Consider the following 6,377-nt stretch of genomic DNA (forward strand, 5'->3'; position numbering starts at 1 on the left):
GTGTGCACGCGCGGGGCAGGGTGTGCACGTGCGCGGGGCAGGGTGTGTGCGCGTGTGGGGCAGGGTGTGCACAGCTGACCAGGAGTTTATAATGAGGTCTGGTTGGGATTTACCCAGATAAACCCCCAGCTAAGGAAGGCAGGGTATGCTGCTTCTAAAAAAGCCTGGTTAGCTTTTGACATAGGGAACATTTTTTTTTAAAAAAAGTGATAAAGTATCTTAGTATAAAATCAATACTGAGCAGATTAGCAGCCTCGGAAGAACTCTAGCTGGGTTTTGCCTCTAAGTCTGTTTATGGCAGAGATCAAATGGAGGTGCTATCAATTTGCTTGGGCATTTCGCTTTACGTCTGACATACCACCGCTGAAATCCATCCAAAGTTATCCCCATTTCTGCATTCTTCCTCCCTTTCCCCACGCAGCGCCTCGGGAGCGCTGCAGACTCCCGTCCGACCTACTGTCCCGGTTTTCACCACCTCCAAAGCCTTAGGAGCAGTGCCCCATCCACGGAGCAGCCCACTTCCAGGGAGAAGTTCTCCTTCTGCGAGGCTGAAGTCCGTTTCCCAGCACAAAGTGCCGGTGCAAAGCTCTGCTTTTAGCCTGTCTAAAACACACACAAGGTCCCGCGACTTGAGCCTTCCCTATTTCTCTCCTTTCTTCTCCTCCCCAGCTGCCGTTTCTTGCACCGCTCAAGGAAATGCTTTATTCTGCCAAAATCTCCTGAGCTGTCAAGTTTTCCACGTATCTGGGGGTGTTGGAGTCAAAGGCAAGTGCCTTCGAATGAAGGTTTGACCAACCAAGCGGGATCCAGAAGAAAGCGGATAGTCCTGTGCCACAAATACCTGGTGGGGAGGGAATGCCACCAGGGATCTCCTAGAAGGCCACCAAGCTCCAGCACACAGCAGGCCCCAGGGCCACCAACACCGCCGTCGTCCCAAACTCCCCCCAAAACTTAAGGCGGGGGGGGTCCATCCCTTATACCCAAAACTATCCAAAAGGCCAGGAGAAGTACTAGACATGATGTAACATTTGGGGCTGTTTGGCTAATTTTCTTGCTTTGTGATGAAACTCCATTAAAACTAACAGTTAATAGTCTGCAACAGTCCAACTTGCCTCAAGATTAAGATCTGCCTCATTTGCAGTTACATAATTAGCAATTACCCTAATTTCAGTTATATTAAATTACACTTTTTTTTAAATAAACATTATCTCTTCTGAGGGGGAAAAAAAGAGCAGCATGAGTCTACTTCAGAGTATTTTATAGAGAGCTGCAGCATCATTATCTTATTCTTAGATATGATGTCTAGATACTTTTAATGAAAATACTCATTATTGCTAATTTGCATCTCTTTCAATTCTAGGATGGAGAGCAAATGAAGACGTCAAAACAGTGCTACCTCTTTCAGAGGGGAAAAARAGAGACACGGCAACCCCCAAACCCTCCCGAACGTCAGCCTCGGTGCGCGTGGAGGGCAGGAGTTCACCTTCCGCAGTTAAAATTTGGAGTTTTCAAAGGAGCCAAAGGGAAAATTACTTCTGCCCCCCACACCGCCCCCCAATTCTAGGGGGAGTTGRGCTCGTAAGTCCCTTAAGCTTATCTGAAAAAATCCCAGCCTTAAACTGCAAGATATATTGAAATGCGAATGTTAGCCAGGATGGTGCGGTGGGGCCTCCTGCTGAAGATAAAAAGTATGTTTTAGACCCGTTTCCTTACTTGCTAGTAACAAAACTTCCCATTAGTCCAGGGAAGTATTTTTATACCTCCGGAACCCGTGCTTCACTGGGCTCGGAGTGAAGCTGAAATAATTTTTTTTACAGCAAATACGGATGAATACTTAAAAAATAATAAAAACTCTGAATATTCATTTGAACTCTTAAGCAAATTTGCACTTGTCATATTTGCATCTCTCTCGTGTTCCCTCTCTGCCCAATGGAGTTATTAGCATGAACACGCACAGAAAGGGGATTTGGAGCTCCAGTACCCGTGGGAAATGAATTTTAATTTCACTTGCTATGTGCAGTCACCCAAGAAAGTTTATCATAATTGTTTATTATACTTAAATATTTATATTGCGGGAGCACTCGGCAGAGAGGAAGGCCGAGATGCTGCGGTGCCGGGGCAGAAAGCGCTTGGCCGGACAAGCTGCAGGAACAGGGGAGCTTTTCGGCGAGGACGGCCGGCGCTTTCGGTTCCCACAAGTCAGCTCCGTCCTGGAGACTTCGTCTCAAAGCACACGCTGCATTGAGTTAAGACGGTGCTAACTGCACGCTGGACGTTGAATATTATATATATATATATATATATATATTTATATATATATATATATATTTTTTTTTTTGGTGAAGTCCCAGATCAACAGCATTGCTATTAGCTGCCCGTTAAGAAATGGGATGAATTCTAGGCTATTCACCCCAAACCCTCTCCCGAAGCGCCGCGGTCGTCTCCCGGCCGCGGCGTTGCCCTGACAACGGCCGCAGCCCGGATCGCGGGCGCTTCGGCCCCAAAACGCGCCGACGTCTTCGGCAGGGGAGGGGGAGCCCTGCTGCGAGCCCCGCTGCAACCTCCCCCCCGGCTRCTAAACTGCGACCCGTTACCACCGCTTTTATGGCTTTGTATTCCTCCAACAAATTTACTACGTAATTACTCYGCCTAACAGCGTCCTTTCCAGGAAGCAAAGTTGAAATGAGGTACCCGTTGCAAAATCCCAACAGCTCCGTGTTTTCCAGATGCAATTTCCAGGGAAACCTGGTGCGGGGCAGCTTTCTCCCGGGGACTCCCCGATACTTAAGCGAGTATTCTGGATTTCTGGTTGTTATAGGGCTTTGGTGATTAATAAGCACACGAAGCACTTATGTTCCACCGGAGAAAATCTGAATTATTTCCTTAATTCCCCGCAGCCGCGGGCACGGTCCGATCGCTCCCGCCCCGGCGCCGCCAGCCCCGACCCACGCCGACGCTACGGAGCGAGCAGCATCTTCCGCCTCTCTCTCAACCTCTGCAAAATAAATATCCCGGCGAATAAATACTCGGGCCTARCAGAGAAGCCCCGCGGAGAGGGGCGTTGAGCGGGACGCACGTTTCCCGGGCGCGCTGACTGCATYGCTGTTAGGAGACGCGAATAAACTCACGCCGCGCGCCTCAAAAGCGGGCACGGCGCCGGCGGTCTCCGACGCCGGCCGGAGCCTCGGGATCTCCCGGGCGGCTCGAAGAGCCGATCACGGATTCGGGGGAGCAGCCTGGTGTCCGGCCCCGAGCGCTCGCAGGGGCGGCGAGAGCCCGACACCAGGTTTCCTCAGCATTGAGCATCCCCCCCCCGCTTTTCTTTTTTCCCCTTATTTTATTTATTTTTTTTTTTTAGAGGTTGCTCCCGGTTCGGGGAGTCCCGAGGACCGGTAACCCCGCGAGCCGCCAGCTSCCGGCCTTAACGCAACCCGCCGCAGCCCCGTGAATCCTAATGGCCCGGCGGAGGCGGTTAWTTATGCAGGAGGCATCTCGGCCGCGATGAATCGCTGCTCAGACGGGCAAGGCAGCGCGGTCCGGCGCGGGAGAAACCCTCCCGGGATGCGCAGAGAGCGGGAGGAGCCTCCGTAAACGAGGTGCCCAAATCCCACCAGCTTCAGCGGGAACCAGCCGGACCCGAAGCCCTTTCACGCCACTAAATAACGCAGATCAATATATTTCCGTTAAATACGTAGGAAAGAGGATTAGACGAAAAGGGGCTTCCAGGTAAAATTTAACGGGTGATAAARGAAACGGTGCGGGGGGGTGAAAACTGCACGGGACCGATGGACCATTTCACCAGGTCTCACGGCCGCACGCGCTGCCGGAAGGTGCTCGGGTCCCTGCGCGCGCCGTGGGAGCCACGCGCTCCGCGGAGGCTGCGGTTGCTATGGTGACTCACAGCGGAGATTTTCCTCAAACTCCTGGGTGGAGGGGGGGAAAGAGAGATGGAAGGCCCAAGGAGCCGAAGGGACAACCCCTCCTCCGCAGGGAGATGTCAGTGCCGTGCACAGGAGGGGCACGGCACCAAGCCCCGAGGGCGTCCGCTCCGCAGCCGGTACCACCTCGGGCCGAGCGAGCGGTTCCTTTCGGATAGACCCACGTTTGCACCTTGCTGGCCGTGCCCGTACCACGGCCGGGATCGCTCACCAGGTCTTTCCCGGCTTGCCTCTACGGCCTGCAAGATGCTAGTCYTCCTCCAGCAGCTACGCTCATCGCAGCAGTCTCCAGGGACTGYCTGAAGACGAAGCCCTGCCTCCAGAAGAAATAGTGGTTTTTTAATTGCAGCACATCTGGCAGGCGAGGAACCTTCTTCCCCTGCAGACACACATTTTATGCATGAACAACCCACGAGATGGGCAGTCCCATCACTCAGACTACGGCCCAGCAGGTGGGCCAGGGAAGCACCAGCCTSCTTCCCACCGCTCTTCCTCATCGGCTGCAGCACGGTGGGATTGGGAGCAAAAATGCCAAATGCGGTCACTCTCATCTCAGTTGATATGCGGCTGCATGCAGGGACTGCTCCCTCACCCTCGCCAACAGCCCAAGGAGAGCCACCGGCCAGCGCTGGGCTGCAGCATCGTCCTAGTGGAGCGGCGGCTCAAAGGATCAACGCCCCCTTAGGCAGTACCCAAATTCAGCCGCATCCTCGGCTGCTTTGAAAGGGTATTTTGTCCCTCCCAAGCCCGTGAAAAACACCAAGCCAGCAACCCTATTGATTTTAGTAGTGATTTATGCTGCACCAGAATTAGTAGGTGCCACTCGGCAATGATTTGTATGCATGCTAGCAGAGCATTTTATGGAGGGATTCAAATGAGGTGGCTGGCAAAATTCCAGGAGAGTATTTAGTTAGGGTAAAAAAGCAGAGAAACACAGCTTTTTGAAGGCATCTTGCAACAACTTCTGTTTCCATGGTAACTAATGTTTATGTTTATATCTATTCAGAGTGTTTCTATCAGATTTTACTTCATGGAACAGCTGTTACAAGTCACTTCACCAAGACAGATGATACTGATAAGGAGCAAAGTTTCCATTCTAAACAAATGCACATTTATTTAATAAAATCCAAATAACTCAAACCYGGAAGAGATCTGTGCTTCAAAAAAAATTGATTATCAATGCAGCAGCATGACACAAAGATTGAAAGCAGCCATGGCATCGCTACTGCCTAACAGAGGGTGGTAGAAACACAGCAGAGAATAAATAAAACAACTYGGGAAGCACCAGTAGCCTTAAATCGAGTCATGATCTTCTTATGCTTGGATTTTATCCACAGGAGTTATGCCTAGAAGTGACCTCCTGTGGGTTGCGACGGGCCTGCCAAGCCGGGGGGCAGAGGGGCTCACAGCCTCCTCCAGCCAGCTGCACCGTCTCCTACCTCTGGAAGCGGGATGAGCAGCCGGAGGAGCTGGAGGAGGGTTACACCACATTCAGACCTGATCTTCATTCCTCAAGGATCCCATTACCATAGCTCTTCTGTAACGGGAAATTTCCATTTCAACTTTAATACTGAAAAAATTAAAGGGTGGTTCAAGTTCACCATCCTGGAAYGACACGAGGCATATTTTATCCTCTTTGTTAGCACAGTCTAAGGCCAAGGACTCGCAGAACGAGCCCTCTGGCTGGATCGAGCCTTAGATAAGGCCTCCRACAAGGCCTGGGGGATCTGCAGCTTTCCCTGGACTGATCTTGTATTAACAGAGGAAAGCTGGTGCCATGGTGGCCTCTGGCATCTTATCTCCTTGTTTAATTATCGCTGCAGTAAGCCTGAAGGAGGCTGGGTTTCTTTCCAGCTGGTATTTAGCTCACCACTAAACTCCAGATGCTGACCTTGCCCTACGTGCAGCCATCGCCTGAACACCGCCTGGCCTCCCCCGCGCTCCCAGCGCAGCTCCCCTTGCAGACCCGTGGGCGCAGAGGGCCAAGGCTTACATCTCACAAGCATCTGCCTCCCCGAGCCGTTTGGCACGAGTCCCTTCCTCCCACCCTGCAGCGCTTCTAACGCGTTTGCGTATTCCCTGCGGAAGGGGCAAGGCGAGGAGAGCGGTGGGCTCACCACCGCTGGTGCCTGCAGAGCACTTGGAGACAGGCCACCCGCTTCTAGCACCAGTGCCAGCATTACGCTGGTGCCTGTCTCCCTCCTGTGGCTGGGTTATGCCATAGGCAGCAGCAGGTCCTTGGTCAAGTTGTCAGATGGTGCGCTTTTAGACACCAGGCTGCTAGGCTTGGTCTACCAGAGACCCGGTAGTCATGGTGGGCTCTAATCCAGTCTAAAAAAATACATGGTTTGATGCTGATCGCACAGGACTGACAGTGCCCCCCCCACCAATGCTGGCGCAGAGCAGCTGCTCTGCAGAGCCAGGACCTACTCCCACAGG

Source organism: Rhea americana, unplaced genomic scaffold, assembly GCF_003343005.1.
Source record: "Rhea americana isolate MKP2758 unplaced genomic scaffold, rheAme1 scaffold_404, whole genome shotgun sequence".
NCBI lineage: Eukaryota > Metazoa > Chordata > Aves > Rheiformes > Rheidae > Rhea > Rhea americana.